This window comes from Cherax quadricarinatus, chromosome 36, assembly GCF_038502225.1.
Source record: "Cherax quadricarinatus isolate ZL_2023a chromosome 36, ASM3850222v1, whole genome shotgun sequence".
Classification (NCBI taxonomy): domain Eukaryota; kingdom Metazoa; phylum Arthropoda; class Malacostraca; order Decapoda; family Parastacidae; genus Cherax; species Cherax quadricarinatus.
The window spans coordinates 10,093,008-10,113,398 of record NC_091327.1 but is presented as its reverse complement, the minus strand read 5'-3'; positions in this window follow the sequence as shown (position 1 = coordinate 10,113,398).

The following is a 20,391-nucleotide window of genomic DNA, read 5'->3' as shown; positions in this document are numbered from 1 at the left end:
ACTTCTGTTGGTCGTCTACTTTTGGTGCTATATTATTAGTCGTCTACTGTTGGTATTATACTGTTGGTTTTATAGTGCTGGTGTTACACTGTTGGTCGCCTACTGTTGGTGCTATACTGTCGGTGCAGTACTATTGGTGCTGTACTGTTGAAGCTATACTGTTGGTGTTATAATATTGATCACCTACTATTGCTATTAAATTTTTGTTTTTATACCTTTGGTTAGTTTAGAAAGACACGTAAGCAAACACTATGACATATTTATTAGAAAAAGTTTCGGTATGGGACCTTGATCACTTCTAACATACAGATGTATGTATAATGTTCGCCAAGACCATAGTCCTGGCACGGGTAGAAAGACATTATATATACAGGCGGAGAGTGAGGTGTGAGTGACGCATGGTGACCTGAAGAATGTCATGTTGAGATGAGGACGGGTAGACGATGAAATCATGTGACTCCTGTGTTGTTGGGTTGGTGGTGCTTGAGTATCATGTATACCAATGGTTTTGAAATTTTGTATAGTTTCCAGTGTTACGTTTTATAGTGTCGGTGACGGCGATTAGTGAGGCTTCTAGACACCGTCGGCGTCTGAGGTCTGGTTCGGTGAGAACGAGTTGTGCCTCATTCCAGTTCATCAAATGCCCTGTGGAGTCTCTGTGGAGGACACAGGCGTACCTTACATCGTCTCTGTTAGATGAATTTCGATGCTCATTCAGGCGGACTGCAAGATCTCTGCCTGTTTCGCCTACATATTTCTTGGGACAGAATCCACAGGGGATGGTGTAGACGCCTGCTGTAGAAGTTAGAGGTGTGGGGCTGCGTTTCGTAGTGAGGTCTTTGATAGATGATGTGTTTATGGTGGAAACGTTGATGTTACTCATAACAAGTGCCCGGCGAGTATTCGTGGCAACATCACCACATGGGAGCACTATGAACTGCTTAGGGGGCTGTTCCATGGGTGGTTTGTTGAGGATAGCTTGTGCATTGAGTCTGCAATCTCGGATGAAGAAAGATGGGAACTGAAGACATGTAAAGGCTTGTGTTATGTACGTACATTCTTCTTCAAGAAAACAAGGGCTGGAGATGCGAAGAGCTCTCAAGAAGAAGCCAATGAGGACTCCTCTTTTAGTGCGGGTGTCTTGGTGTGAATAAAAGTGTATAAGATCGTCCTTGTTGGTAGGCTTTCTATACACTTTGACGAGAAGTTTGTCACTGTCGCGAGATCTGCACAGGAGAACGTCGAGGAAAGGAAGTTTGCCATCGTTTTCGAGTTCAAGTGTAAACTTTATTGATGGTTCGGCTGCATTGATCTTGTTGAGAAGGGCCTGGATATTGAGACGTCTCGGATAGAAAACCAATATATATCATCAACGTATCTTAGCCAGGTAACGGTATTGGGAATTAGGCTGCTGAATTTCTCTGTCTCTAGGTTTTCCATGAAGACGTTGGCAAGCACAGCACTGAGCGGGCTGCCCATTGCCATCCCAAAGCACTGTTTGTAACAGTTGTCCTTATACTTGAAGAAGTTGAAATTAACACATTGTTGCGTCTTATTGCACACTAGGCATACAGAAAGTGATGTACAGATAGTGGGGTGTGGGGTACAAGGTTGCATCTTATTGCACACTAGGCATACAGAAAGTGATGTACAGATTGTGGGGTGTGGGGTACAAGGTTGCGTCTTACTGCACACTAGGCATACAGAAAGTGATGTACAGATAGTGGAGTGTGGGGTACAAGGTTGCGTCTTATTGCACACTAGGCATACAGAAAGTGGTGTACAGATAGTGGAGTGTGGGGTACAAGGTTGCGTCTTACTGCACACTAGGCATACAGAAAGTGAAGGTGTGAAATATAAGCGTACGTGACTAACGTCTCTCTCATATCATCCAACGGGCCACCAACATCTTGATTTCTGGAAATGAGATGCTAAGTTGATTTGATTTGCCCTGATTACGTAATTCCTCTCACACTCAAGTGGCGTCGCCAGCAGAGTTGATTATAAGCTTGTGACTGTATGCGCACAAGCTTCATCTTTCACCCGTTCTTGGCATATATTAGACATAACATAATATTTTTCTGTAATTAGCTTCGTTTTACGTGTTATTTGTGCAAGCCTTAGAAAAATGATTAGAGATATTACTACCTGGCTATAGGTCAAGTAGAAATTACGAGTTGCTTAAAAGCACATTCAAGATGCATTACCAGAAAAAAAAACGAATGCATAGAAAAAGAAATATCGAATCCACGTTGGAAGCAGTCAACGACTGTAGCTTAGCTCCGAACCTGAAGCCTTAAACCACTCAGCTACAGATGCCTATATAATGTTAGGAAACCTGCTTGACTGTAACCCCTGTTTCTTCCTAACACCAGACACAGGAGTGAGCCTCAAACACGGCTTCCAGATATTTCATTCTCTCCCTGTATGTTCTAGCGTCAAGTTGGGAGCTAAGACACACTTGGGGGACAGCTCTCAATGACGGTTCGAATCATACTGGCTGCAAAATTTCTGTGCACATATTTCAGCTTGTTTCAGCAAGGTACATTGAGTATTTTATCACTTGTGAGTCCAGAACATACAAGAGAATGAAATAGCTGGAGACCATGCACATAATACACGAAGACTATGCACATAACACACGGAGATCATGCACATAACACACGGAGATCATGCACATAACACACGGAGACCATGCTCATAACACACGCAGACCATGCACATAACACACGGATACCATGCACATAACACACGGAAACCATGCACATAACACACGGAGATCATGCATATAACACACGAAGATCATGCACATAACACACGGAGATCATGTGCATAACACACGGAGAACATGCACATAACACACGCAGACCATGTACATAACACACGGAGATCATGCACATAACACACGAAGACTATGCACATAACACACGGAGATCATGCACATAACACACGGAGATCATGTACATAACACACGGAGATCATGTGCATAACACACGGAGATCATGCACATAACACACGGAGATCATGTACATAACACACGGAGATCATGTGCATAACACACGGAGATCATGCACATAACACACGGAGATCATGCACATAACACACGGAGATCATGTACATAACACACGGAGATCATGTACATAACACACGGAGATCATGCACATAACACACGGAGATCATGCACATAACACACGGAGATCATGTACATAACACACGGAGATCATGTACATAACACACGGAGATCATGCACATAACACACGGAGATCATGTACATAACACACGGAGATCATGTGCATAACACACGGAGATCATGCACATAACACACGGAGATCATGCACATAACACACGGAGATCATGTACATAACACACGGAGATCATGCACATAACACACGGAGATCATGCACATAACACACGGAGATCGTGTACATAACACACGGAGATCATGCACATAACACACGGAGATCATGCACATAACACACGGAGATCATGCACATAACACACGGAGATCATGCACATAACACACGGAGATCATGCACATAACACACGGAGATCATGCACATAACACACGGAGATCATGTACATAACACACGGAGATCATGCACATAACACACGGAGATCATGCACATAACACACGGAGATCATGCACATAACACACGGAGATCATGCACATAACACACGGAGATCATGCACATAACACACGGAGATCATGAACATAACACACGGAGATCATGTACATAACACACGGAGATCATGCACATAACACACGGAGATCATGCACATAACACACAGAGATCACGCACATAACACACGGAGATCATGCACATAACACACGGAGATCATGCACATAACACACGGAGATCATGTACATAACACACGGAGATCATGCACATAACACACGGAGATCATGCACATAACACACGGAGATCATGCACATAACACACGGAGATCATGCACATAACACACGGAGATCATGCACATAACACACGGAGATCATGCACATAACACACGGAGATCATGAACATAACACACGGAGATCATGTACATAACACACGGAGATCATGCACATAACACACGGAGATCATGCACATAACACACGGAGATCATGTACATAACACACGGAGATCATGCACATAACACACGGAGATCATGCACATAACACACGGAGATCATGCACATAACACACGGAGATCATGCACATAACACACGGAGATCATGTACATAACACACGGAGATCATGCACATAACACACGGAGATCATGCACGTAACACACGGAGATCATGTACATAACACACGGAGATCATGCACATAACACACGGAGATCATGTACATAACACACGGAGATCATGAACATAAAACACGGAGACCATGCACATAACACACGGAGATCATGCACATAACACACGGAGATCATGCACATAACACACGGAGATCATGCACATAACACACGGAGATCATGAACATAACACACGGAGATCATGCACATAACACACGAAGATCATGCACATAACACACGGAGATCATGCACATAACACACGGAGATCATGAACATAACACACGGAGATCATGCACATAACACACGGAGATCATGCACATAACACACGGAGATCATGCACATAACACACGGAGATCATGCACATAACACACACAGATCATGCACATAACACACGGAGATCATGCACATAACACACGGAGATCACGTACATAACACACGGAGATCATGCACATAACACACGGAGATCATGCACATAACACACGGAGATCATGAACATAACACACGGAGATCATGCACATAACACACGGAGATCATGCACATAACACACGGAGATCATGCACATAACACACGGAGATCATGCACATAATACACGGAGACCATGCACATAACACACGAAGATCATGCACATAACACACGAAGATCATGCACATAACACACGAAGATCATGCACATAACACACGGAGATCATGCACATAACACACGGATATCATGCACATAACACACGGAGATCATGCACATAACACACGGAGATCACGTACATAACACACGGAGATCATGCACATAACACACGGAGATCATGCACATAACACACGGAGATCATGCACATAACACACGGAGATCTTACTTCTCCAGGAGGAGATTAGGAGGCTGAAGGTCCACCTCAATGGGCCTGGGAGAGAGTGTGAGGTGGTTGGAGATGTGGGGAATGAGGCTTCTAGCAGTGAGGTGCAGTCTGTCTCTCACTGTGAGGAGGCTGTAGGTGGGGAGGTAGCAACGGGTACCAGCAGTGAGGTGCAGCCCAGCACCTGCTACAAGTGGCGAGTTGTTCACAGTAATGGGAGGCGCATCAGAGTAAGGAAAGTTAAGAGTGAAGATCTGAAGGTAGGAAATCGCTTCTCTGTTCTCCAGGATGAATGTACTTCAGTGGCCAGTGAAGGTAAGGGTACTACTGCCCCTGCTAATGAAGGTAAGCGCATTCTTGTGGTTGGTGACTCTCAGGTAAGATATGTTGACCGTGCTTTTTGTAATAGGAATAAGAAGATGAGAGATAGAGTGTGCTTCCCTGGAGCTGGTGTTGGGGACATTGTCAACAGACTGGATAATATCATGTCAGGTAATGGGAACAAGCCCATTATCTGTCTCAGTGCTGGTGGAAATGATATTGGGAAGGGTAGGAGAGAAGAGCTGCTAGATAAGTACAGGTCAGCTATAGATTTCATTAAGTCTAAGGGAGGGATCCCAATCATATGTAGCATCTTGCCTAGAAGGGGAGTAGGAAATGAATGGTTGTCTAGGGCAATTGGTGTAAATTGCTGGCTAGACAGATACTGCAAGGAACTTGCAATCCCATTCATTGACAACTGAAACAACTTTTATGGCAAACATGATATGTATGCAAGGGATGGGGTTCATCTCTCTGGGGCAGGGGTGGTAGCACTTGCAGACTCGATTGAGAAGGCCATTGGTGAAATGCCTATGATTTTAAACTGATGGAAGATAGAGGTATGGGTGTGTGTGGGAAACAAGCAGGTTGCAACACTAGGGTTGGAAACAGTAAATGTATAAAAGGCATTCAGCATGAAGTTATAAATAAAGACAATAGAACAGGTCAGAAAACAAAGGGGGACAGCAGAGGGCAGCAAGGGACTAGCTCCCTTAAGGTTTACTATACTAATAGCAGGAGTGTTAGAAATAAGATAGATGAGCTAAGATTAATTGCAAGTGCAGGAAACATAGATATTATTGCTATAACAGAGACCTGGCTCAATCTGAAAGATAGAGAGATGCCATCTGAATGTCACATACAAGGCTATAAATTATTCCACACTGACAGGGTCAACAGGAAAGGTGGTGGAGTAGCGATGTATGTCAGAGACAATTTAAATTGTTGTGTTAGACAAGATATTAAATTAGAAGCGTCAGCCACTGAATCTGTTTGGTTACAGCTTCTCGAGGGCCGAGAAAAACTAATTTTGGGTGTGATTTACAGGGCCCCAAATCTTGATAGGGAGTGCAGTAAACTTCTATGGGACGAAATTCGTAAGGCATCTACATACGAAAATGTTGTGCTAATGGGAGATTTCAACTATAGACAGATTGACTGGAGCAATTTGACAGGAAATTTAGAGTCGGGTGACTTTCTTGATACGATCCAGGATTGTTTTTTAAAACAGTTTGTGACAGAGCCAACTAGGGGAAATAACCTCCTTGACTTGGTTCTTGCCAGTAGGGAAACACTAATTAATAATCTTGAGGTTAATGATGAGCTTGGGGAGAGTGATCACAAATCACTCAGTTTTAACATATCATGGAATTCCCCTAATAATGGCAATCAAGTCTCCGTCCCTGACTTTCGCTTGGCTGATTTCATAGGACTGAAAAATTACTTAGGTGGGCTGAACTGGAATGACCTGACTAGGGGTCAGGTAGGTGGTGATGGTTGCCGATATGATGCTTTCCAGGGCATAGTTCTAGCTGCTCAGTCAAATTATGTTCCAAATAGGGAAATCAGATCAAACAAAAATGATCCTAAATGGATGAACAATAGATTAAAATATCTGATTGGTCAAAAGAGAGGCATATATAGGCAAATCAAAAGAGGAGAGGGGCAATTAAGAAATCGATATATTCAGTTAAAGAGAGAAATAAAAAAGGGAATTAGAAAAGCAAAAAGAGATTATGAGGTTAAAGTTGCAAGAGAATCGAAGACTAACCCAAAAGGATTCTTTCAGGTATACAGAAGTAAGATCAGGGACAAGATAGGCCCACTCAAAAGTTCCTCGGGTCAGCTCACTGACAGTGATAAGGAAATGTGTAGAATTTTTAACACATACTTCCTCTCAGTTTTTACACAGGAGGATACCAGTGATATTCCAGTAATGATAAATTATGTAGAACAGGACGATAATAAACTGTGCACTATTAGGGTCACAAGTGACATGGTCCTTAGGCAAATAGATAAATTAAAACCTAACAAATCCCCAGGCCCTGATGAACTGTATGCAAGGGTTCTAAAGGAATGTAAAGAGGAGCTTAGCACACCTTTGGCTAATCTTTTCAACATATCACTACAAACTGGCATGGTGCCAGATAAGTGGAAAATGGCAAATGTGATACCTATTTTCAAAACAGGTGACAGGTCCTTAGCTTCGAACTATAGACCAATAAGCCTAACCTCCATAGTGGGAAAATTTATGGAATCAATAATTGCCGAGGCAGTTCGTAGCCACCTTGAAAAGCATAAATTAATCAACGAATCTCAGCATGGTTTTACAAAGGGACGTTCCTGCCTTACGAATTTATTAACTTTTTTCACTAAGGTATTTGAGGAGGTAGATCATGGTAACGAATATGATATTGTGTATATGGACTTCAGTAAGGCTTTTGACAGGGTCCCACATCAGAGACTATTGAGGAAAATTAAAGCACATGGAATAGGAGGAGAAATTTTTTCCTGGATAGAGGCATGGTTGACAAATAGGCAGCAGAGAGTTTGCATAAATGGGGAGAAATCAGAGTGGGGAAGCGTCACGAGCGGTGTTCCACAGGGGTCAGTGTTGGGCCCCCTGCTGTTCACAATCTACATAAACGACATAGATGAGGGCATAAAGAGCGACATCGGCAAGTTTGCCGATGACACCAAAATAGGCCGTCGAATTCATTCTGACGAGGACATTCGAGCACTCCAGGAAGATTTGAATAGACTGATGCAGTGGTCGGAGAAGTGGCAGATGCAGTTTAATATAGACAAATGCAAAGTTCTAAATGTTGGACAGGACAATAACCATGCCACATATAAACTAAATAATGTAGATCTTAATATTACGGATTGCGAAAAAGATTTAGGAGTTCTGGTTAGCAGTAATCTGAAACCAAGACAACAGTGCATAAGTGTTCGCAATAAAGCTAATAGAATCCTTGGCTTCATATCAAGAAGCATAAATAATAGGAGTCCTCAGGTTGTTCTTCAACTCTATACATCCTTGGTTAGGCCTCATTTAGATTATGCTGCACAGTTTTGGTCACCGTATTACAGAATGGATATAAATTCTCTGGAAAATGTACAAAGGAGGATGACAAAGATGATCCCATGTATCAGAAACCTTCCCTATGAGGATAGACTAAGGGCCCTGAAACTGCACTCTCTAGAAAGACGTAGAATTAGGGGGGATATGATTGAGGTTTATAAGTGGAAGACAGGAATAAATAAAGGGGATGTAAATAGTGTGCTGATAATATCTAGCCTAGACAGGACTCGCAGCAATGGTTTTAAGTTGGAAAAATTCAGATTCAGGAGGGATATAGGAAAGTACTGGTTTGGTAATAGAGTTGTGGATGAGTGGAACAAACTCCCAAGTACCGTTATAGAGGCCAGAACGTTGTGTAGCTTTAAAAATAGGTTGGATAAATACATGAGTAGATGTGGGTGGGTGTGAGTTAGACCTGATAGCTTGTGCTAACGGGTCGGTTGCCGTGTTCCTCCCTTGAGTCAATGTGACCTGACCTGACTAGGTTGGGTGCATTGGCTTAAGCCGGTAGGGACTTGGACCTGCCTCGCATGGGCCAGTAGGCCTTCTGCAGTGTTCCTTCGTTCTTATGTTCTTATGTTCTTATAACACACGGAGATCATGCACATAACACACGGAGATCATGCACATAACACACATAAGAACATAAGAACATAAGAACATAAGAAAGGAGGAACACTGCAGGAGGCCTGCTGGCCCATACTAGGCAGGTCCTTTACAATTCATCCCACTAACAAAACATTTACCCAACCCAATTTTCAATGCTACCCAAGAAATAAGCTCTGATGTGAAAGTCCCACTCAAATCCAACCCTTCCCACTCATGTACTTATCCAACCTAGATTTGAAACAACCCAAAGTCCTAGCCTCAATAACCCAACTAGGTAGACTGTTCCACTCATCAACTACCCTATTTCCAAACCAATACTTTCCTATGTCCTTTCTAAATCTAAACTTATCTAATTTAAATCCATTACTGCGGGTTCTCTCTTGGAGAGACATCCTCAAGACCTTATTAATATCCCCTTTATTAATACCTATCTTCCACTTATACACTTCGATCAGGTCTCCCCTCATTCTTCGTCTAACAAGTGAATGTAACTTAAGAGTCTTCAATCTTTCTTCATAAGGAAGATTTCTGATGCTATGTATTAATTTAGTCATCCTACGCTGAATGTTTTCTAACGAATTTATGTCCATTTTGTAATACGGAGACCAGAACTGAGCTGCATAATCAAGGTGAGGCCTTACTAATGATGTATAAAGCTGCAGTATGACCTCTCGACTTCTGTTGCTTACACTTCTTGATATAAATCCCAGTAATCTATTTGCCTTATTACGTACGCTTAGGCATTGCTGTCTTGGTTTAAGGTTGCTGCTCACCATAACCCCCAAGTCCTTTTCGCAATCTGTATGGCTAAGTTCTACATCATTTAATTTATAAGTACTAGGGTTATGGGCACTCCCAAGCTTCAGAACCTTGCACTTATCTACATTGAACTGCATCTGCCACTTTTCTGCCCAAGAATAGAGTTTGTTTAAATCCTCCTGAAGTTCCCTAACATCTACGTTTGAATCAATTATCCTACCTATCTTTGTGTCATCGGCGAATTTGCTCATATCACTAGTAATTCCCTCATCAAGATCATTGATATATATTATAAACAACAACGGGCCCAAGACTGATCCCTGTGGAACGCCACTTGTTACAGATCCCCACTCGGATTTAACCCCATTTATGGACACTCTCTGCTTCCTGTCAGTGAGCCATGACTCGATCCACGAGAGCACTTTTCCCCCAATGCCATGGGCTGCCACTTTCTTTAACAGTCTATGGTGCGGAACTCTATCAAAAGCCTTACTAAAATCTAAGTAAATAATATCAAATTCTTTATTGTGGTCAACAGCCTCAAAAGCTTTACTGAAGAAAGTTAATAAATTAGTTAGACAAGACCGGCCTCTTGTGAATCCATGCTGAGTATCATTAATCAAGCTATGCTTATCGAGATGGCTTCTTATAATCTCAGCTATAATTGACTCTAGTAATTTGCCTACAATTGAGGTCAGGCTTATTGGGCGGTAATTTGACGGTAACGACTTGTCCCCTGTTTTAAAAATAGGAGTTACATTAGCCATCTTCCACATATCAGACACTACACCTGTTTGAAGAGATAAATTAAAAATATTAGTTAATGGTTCACAGAGTTCCATTTTGCATTCCTTAAGAACCCTTGAAAAAACCTCATCAGGACCCGGCGACTTATTTTGCTTCAGTCTGTCTATCTGCCTCACAACCATCTCACTAGTGACTGTGATGTTACATAATTTATCTTCTTCTAGCCCACTGTAAAAATTAATTACTGGAATATTGTTAGTGTCTTCCTGTGTAAAAACTGAGAGAAAATAATTATTTAAAATCAAGCACATTTCATTCTCATTGTCAGTAAGGTGCCCATAGTTATTTTTAAGGGGACCTATCTTATCTCTAACTTTTGTTCTATAGACCTGGAAAAAACTTTTTGGGTTAGTTTTAGAATCCCTAGCAACTTTAATTTCATAGTCCCTTTTAGCTTTTCTTATCCCCTTTTTAATGTCCCTCTTAATGTCAATATACTGATTCATAAGATGACCCTCACCTCTTTTGATACGCCTATAAATTCCTTTCTTATGCCCTAGTAGATATTTGAGCCTATTATTCATCCATTTTGGGTCATTTCTATTTGATCTAATTTCTTTATATGGGATAAACGCTCTTTGAGCAGCATGTATAGTGTTCAGAAAACTGTCATATTGATAGCTCTCTTCGTTACCCCAGTCAACAGATGATAAGTGTTCTTTAAGCCCATCGTAATCTGCTAAGCGAAAATCTGGGACTGTTACTGAGTTATCGCTACTATCGTACTTCCATTCAATGCTAAATGTAATTGATTTGTGGTCGCTAGCACCCAGTTCCTCTGAAATTTCTAAATTATTAACAAGGGATTCATTGTTTGCCATAACTAAGTCAAGCAGGTTATTTCCCCTTGTAGGTTCTGTCACAAACTGCTTCAAAAAACAATCCTGAAATACTTCTAAGAAGTCGTACGATTCTAAATTCCCAGTCAAGAAATTCCAATCAACATGACTAAAGTTAAAGTCTCCTAGAATTACTACATTATCGTGCCTTGTGGCCTTAACAATTTCCTCCCATAGTAGTTTCCCTTGGTCCCTATCTAAGTTAGGGGGACGGTATATCACTCCTAAAATCAGTTTTTCATGCCCCTCTGAAAATTCTATCCAAACAGACTCTGTATGTGTTACTTCAGACTTAATACCCGTTTTTATGCAACAGTTCAAGCGATCTCGGACGTACAATGCCACCCCACCCCCCCTCCCAATACTTCTATCTTCTTGGAACAATTTAAAACCCTGAATATGACATTCCGCAGGCATGTCCCGACTTTTTGAATTAAACCACGTCTCAGTTAAGGCAAATACATCAATGTTACCTACACTAGCAACTAATCTCAACTCGTCCATCTTATTCCTAGCACTACGGCAATTAGCATAATAAACATTGAAAGACTCTCCTTTCTCTTTACCCTTCCTGCTCATTTCTATTTTTCTACTAAACCTATTACCGTCTTTATCACCCAAGGTCCCTGGCTTTTCAATATCTATCTCGTTCTTATTATTACTAGTTCCCCTAGAACTCGTAATATTACTACACTGGGACTTCACTGTTTTCCTGCCAAAACCCATACCACTAACTATTTCTAGTTTAAAGTCCTAACTGCTCCCTCCACTGCAGTTGCCAGTGCTCCCACCCCACACCTAGATAAGTGAACCCCATCCCTAGCATACATGTCATTTCTGCCATAGAAGAGGTCCCAGTTGTCAATGAATGTTACCGCATTTTCCTTACAGTATTTGTCCAGCCAGCAATTGACACCAATTGCCCTGGACAACCATTCACTTCCAACTCCCCTCCTTGGCAAAATACCACATATGAGAGGGTTCCCACCCTTACTTCTAATTATTTCTATTGCTGACCTATACCTGCTAATCAGGTCCTCACTCCTACGTCTGCCAACATCGTTGCCTCCAGCACTGAGACAGATAATAGGATTGCTCCCATTACCTCTCATGATGTCATCCAGACGGCTAACAATATCCTCCATCCCAGCCCCAGGAAAGCAAACTCTCTGTCTCCTACTCCTGTCCTTCAAGCAGAACGCCCTATCCATATACCTAACTTGGCTATCCCCAACAACAACAATATTCTTACCTTCCTTAATGTCTTTCGTCGTGTCGTTCCCAGTAGTCAACTCACATTCGTCGGGTAGCACTGAGAATGTATTGGATGTTTCCACAACAGTTTCCACGGCAGTCTCTTTCCTCTTCATCGTTTCTACCTTTCCATTCGTCTTCTTGATCGTCAACTTCTTTCCCTGCTGTCCAGCCACTGACCAGTTTCCCTTCTTGACCTGAGGACTCAAAACAGGAGGACTACTACGAATCTTCTTGTTCTCCTCGGTCAATCGCCGAATTTCCAAATTCGCCAACCTCAATTCTTCCTTAAGCTGTTGGTAAAGTTGCTCGATGGAGGGCATCTTGCTTCAATTCTAGAGAGCGCGCAAACAGGTCTTCACAGAGCCAAGTACACGTCAACACTGAAGATCATGCACACGGAGATCATGCACATAACACACGGAGATCATGCACATAACACACGGAGATCATGCACATAACACACGGAGATCATGCACATAACACACGAAGACTATGCACATAACACACGGAGATCATGCACATAACACACGGAGATCATGTGCATAACACACGGAGATCATGCACATAACACACGAAGATCATGCACATAACACACGAAGACTATGCACATAACACACGGAGATCATGCACATAACACACGGAGATCATGTGCATAACACACGGAGATCATGCACATAACACACGGAGATCATGCACATAACACACGGAGATCATGTGCATAACACACGGAGATCATGCACATAACACACGAAGACTATGCACATAACACACGGAGATCATGCACATAACACACTGAGATCATGCACATAACACACGGAGATCATGCACATAACACACGAAGACTATGCACATAACACACGGAGATCATGCACATAACACACGAAGACTATGCACATAACACACGGAGATCATGCACATAACACACGGAGATCATGCACATAACACACGGAGATCATGCACATAACACACGGAGATCATGCACATAATACACGGAGACCATGCACAAAACACACGGAGACCATGCACATAATACACGGAGACCATGCACATATCACACAGAGACCATGCACAAAACACACGGAGACCATGCACATAATACACGGAGATCATGCACATAACACACGAACACTATGCACATAACACACGGAGATCATGCACATAACACACGGAGACCAGGCACATAACACACGGAGATCATGCACATAATACACGGAGATCATGCACATAACACACGGAGATCATGCACATAACACACGGAGATCATGCATATAACACACGGAGATCATGCACATAACACACGGAGATCATGCACATACCACACGGAGATCATGCACATAACACACGGAGATCATGCACATGTCACACGGAGACCATGCACATAACACACGGAGATCATGCACATAACACACGGAGATCATGCACATATCACACGGAGATCATGCACATAACACACGGAGATCATGCACATATCACACGGAGACCATGCACTTAACACACGGAGATCATGCACATAACACACGGAGACCATGCACATAACACACGGAGATCATGCACATAACACACGGAGATCATGCACATATCACACGGAGATCATGCACATAACACACGGAGATCATGCACATAACACACGGAGATCATGCACATAACGCACGGAGATCATGAACATAACACACGGAGATCATGCACATAACACACGGAGATCATGCACATAACACACGGAGATCATGCACATAACACACGGAGATCATGCACATAACGCACGGAGATCATGTACATAACACACGGAGATCATGCACATATCACACGGAGATCATGCACATATCACACGGAGATCATGCACATAACACACGGAGATCATGCACATAACACACGGAGATCATGCACATAACACACGGAGATCATGCACATAACACACGGAGATCATGCACATAACACACGGAGATCATGCACATAACGCACGGAGATCATGTACATAACACACGAAGAACATGCACATAACACACGGAGATCATGCACATAACACACGGAGATCATGCACATAACAGACGGAGATCATGCACATAACACACGGAGATCATGCACATAACACACGGAGATCATGCACATAACAGACGGAGATCATGCACATAACACACGGAGACCATGCACATAACACAGGAAGACCATGCACATAATACACGGAGATCACGTACATAACACACGGAGATCATGCACATAACACACGGAGACCATGCACATAACACAGGAAGACCATGCACATAATACACGGAGATCACGTACATAACACACGGAGATCATGCACATAACACACGGAGACCATGCACATAACACAGGAAGACCATGCACATAATACACGGAGATCACGTACATAACACACGGAGATCATGCACATAATACACGGAGATCATGCACATAACACACGGAGATTATGCACATAACATACGGAGACCATGCACATAACACAGGAAGACCATGCACATAATACACGGAGATCACGTACATAACACACGGAGATCATGCACATAATACACGGAGATCATGCACATAACACACGGAGACCATGTACATAACACACGGAGATCATGCACATAACACACGGAGATCATGCACATAATACACGGAGATCATGCACATAACACACGGAGATCATGCACATAACACACGGAGATCATGCACAAAACACACGGAGATCATGCACAAAACACACGTAGATCATGCACATAACACACGGAGATCATGCACATAACACACGGAGATCATGCACATAACACACGGAGACCATGTACATAACACACGGAGACCATGCACATAACACACGATGACTATGCACGTAACACACGGAGACCATGCACATAACACACGGAGATCATGCACATAACACACGGAGACCATGCACATAACACACGGAGATCATGCACATAACACACGGAGATCATGCACATAACATACGGAGATCATGCACATAACACACGGAGACCATGCACATAACACACGGAGATCATGCACATAACACACGGAGATCATGCACATAACACACGGAGATCATGCACATAACATACGGAGATCATGCACATAACACACGGAGATCATGCACATAACACACGGAGACCATGCACATAACACACGGAGATCATGCACATAACACACGGAGATCATGCACATAACACACGGAGACCATGCACATAACACACGGAGATCATGCACATAACACACGGAGACCATGCACATAACACACGGAGATCATGCACATAACACACGGAGACCATGCACATAACACACGGAGATCATGCACATAACATACGGAGATCATGCACATAACACACGGAGACCATGCACGTAACACACGGAGATCATGCACATAACACACGGAGATCATGCACATAACATACGGAGACCATGCACATAACACACGGAGATCATGCACATAACACACGGAGATCATGCACATAACATACGAAGATCATGCACATAACACATGGAGACCATGCACATAACACACGGAGATCATGCACATAACACACGGAGATCATGCACATAACACACGGAGATCATGCACATAACACATGGATCATGCATAACACATGGAGACCATGCACATAACACACGGAGATCATGCACATAACACACGGAGATCATGCACATAACACACGGAGATCATGCACATAACACACGGAGATCACGTACATAACACACGGAGATCATGCACATAACACACGGAGATCATGCACATAACACACGGAGATCATGGACATAACACACGGAGATCATGCACATAACACAATGAGATCATGCACATAACACACGGAGATCATGGACATAACACACGGAGATCATGCACATAACACACGGAGATCATGCACATAACACACGGAGATCACGTACATAACACACGGAGATCACGTACATAACACACGGAGATCATGGACATAACACACGGAGATCATGCACATAACACACGGAGATCATGGACATAACACACGGAGATCATGCACATAACACAATGAGATCATGCACATAACACACGGAGATCATGGACATAACACACGGAGATCATGCACATAACACACGGAGATCATGCACATAACACACGGAGATCACGTACATAACACACGGAGATCACGTACATAACACACGGAGATCATGCACATAACACACGGAGATCATGCACATAACACACGAAGACTATGCACATAACACACGGAGATCATGCACATAACACACGGAGATCATGGACATAACACACGGAGATCATGCACATAACACACGGAGATCATGCACATAACACACGGAGATCATGGACATAACACACGGAGATCATGCATATAACACACGGAGATCATGCACATAACACACGGAGATCATGCACATAACACACGGAGATCATGCACATAACTCACGGAGATCATGCACATAACACACGGAGATCATGGACATAACACACGGAGATCATGCACATAACACAATGAGATCATGCACATAACACACGGAGATCATGCACATAACACACGGAGATCATGCACATAACACACGGAGATCATGCACATAACACACGGAGATCATGCACATAACACACGGAGATCATGCACATAACACACGGAGATCATGCACATAACACAATGAGATGATGCACATAACACACGGAGATCATGCACATAACACACGGAGATCATGCACATAACACACGGAGATCATGCACATAACACACGGAGATCATGCACATAACACACGGAGATCATGCACATAACACACGGAGATCATGCACATAACACACGGAGATCATGCACATAACACACGGAGATCATGCACATAACACAATGAGATCATGCACATAACTCACGGAGATCATGCACATAACACACGGAGATCATGCACATAACACACGGAGATCATGCACATAACACACGGAGATCATGCACATAACACAATGAGATCATGCACATAACACACGGAGATCATGCACATAACACACGGAGATCATGCACATAACACACGGAGATCATGCACATAACACACGGAGATCATGCACATAACACAATGAGATCATGCACATAACTCACGGAGATCATGCACATAACACACGGAGAGATCATGCACATAACACACGGAGATCATGCACATAACACAATGAGATCATGCACATAACTCACGGAGATCATGCACATAACACACGGAGATCATGCACATAACACACGGAGATCATGCACATAACTCACGGAGATCATGCACATAACACACGGAGATCATGCACATAACTCACGGAGATCATGCACATAACACACGGAGATCATGCACATAACTCACGGAGATCATGCACATAACACACGGAGATCATGCACATAACTCACGGAGATCATGCACATAACACACGGAGATCATGCACATAACACAATGAGATCATGCACATAACACAATGAGATCATGCACATAACTCACGGAGATCATGCACATAACACACGGAGATCATGCACATAACACACGGAGATCATGCACATAACACACGGAGATCATGCACATAACACACGGAGATCATGCACATAACTCACGGAGATCATGCACATAACACACGGAGATCATGCACATAACTCACGGAGATCATGCACATAACACACGGAGATCATGCACATAACACACGGAGATCATGCACATAACACAATGAGATCATGCACATAACTCACGGAGATCATGCACATAACACACGGAGATCATGCACATAACACACGGAGATCATGCACATAACACAATGAGATCATGCACATAACACACGGAGATCATGCACATAACACAATGAGATCATGCACATAACACACGGAGATCATGCACATAACACAATGAGATCATGCACATAACACAATGAGATCATGCACATAACACACGGAGATCATGCACATAACACACGGAGATCATGCACATAACACACGGAGATCATGCACATAACACAATGAGATCATGCACATAACACAATGAGATCATGCACATAACACAATGAGATCATGCACATAACACAATGAGATCATGCACATAACACAATGAGATCATGCACATAACACAATGAGATCATGCACATAACTCACGGAGATCATGCACATAACACACGGAGATCATGCACATAACACACGGAGATCATGCACATAACACAATGAGATCATGCACATAACACACGGAGATCATGCACATAACACACGGAGATCATGCACATAACACACGGAGATCATGCACATAACACACGGAGATCATGCACATAACACAATGAGATCATGAACATAACACACGGAGATCATGCACATAACACACGGAGATCATGCACATAACACACGGAGATCATGCACATAACACACGGAGATCATGCACATAACACACGGAGATCATGCACATAACACACGGAGATCATGCACATAACACACGGAGATCATGCACATAACACACGGAGATCATGCACATAACACACGATGACTATGCACATAACACACGGAGATCATGCACATAACACACGGAGATCACGTACATAACACACGGAGATCATGCACATAACACACGGAGATCACGTACATAACACACGGAGATCATGCACATAACACACGGAGATCATGCACATAACACACGGAGATCATGAACATAACACATGGAGATCATGCACATAACACACGGAGATCATGCACATAACACACGGAGATCATGCACATAACACACGGAGATCATGAACATAACACACGGAGATCATGCACATAACACACGGAGATCATGAACATAACACACGGAGATCATGAACATAACACACAGAGATCATGCACATAACACACGGAGATCATGCACATAACACACGGAGATCATGAACATAACACACGGAGATCATGCACATAACACACGGAGATCATGCACATAACACACGGAGATCATGCACATAACACACGGAGATCATGCACATAACACACGGAGATCATGAACATAACACACGGAGATCATGAACATAACACACAGAGATCATGCACATAACACACGGAGATCATGCACATAACACACGGAGATCATGCACATAACACACGGAGATCATGAACATAACACACGGAGATCATGAACATAACACACGGAGATCATGAACATAACACACAGAGATCATGCACATAACACACGGAGATCATGCACATAACACACGGAGATCATGTACATAACACACGGAGACCATGCACATAACACACGGAGATCATGAACATAACACACGGAGATCATGTACATAACACACGGAGATCATGAACATAACACACAGAGATCATGCACATAACACACGGAGATCATGCACATAACACACGGAGATCATGAACATAACACACGGAGATCATGCACATAACACACGGAGATCATGAACATAACACACGGAGATCATGAACATAACACACAGAGATCATGCACATAACACACGGAGATCATGCACATAACACACGGAGATCATGCACATAACACACGGAGATCATGCACATAACACACGGAGATCATGCACATAACACACGGAGATCATGCACATAACACACGGAGATCATGCACATAACACACACGGGATCATGATCATGCACACATAACACACACGGAGATCATGAACATAACACA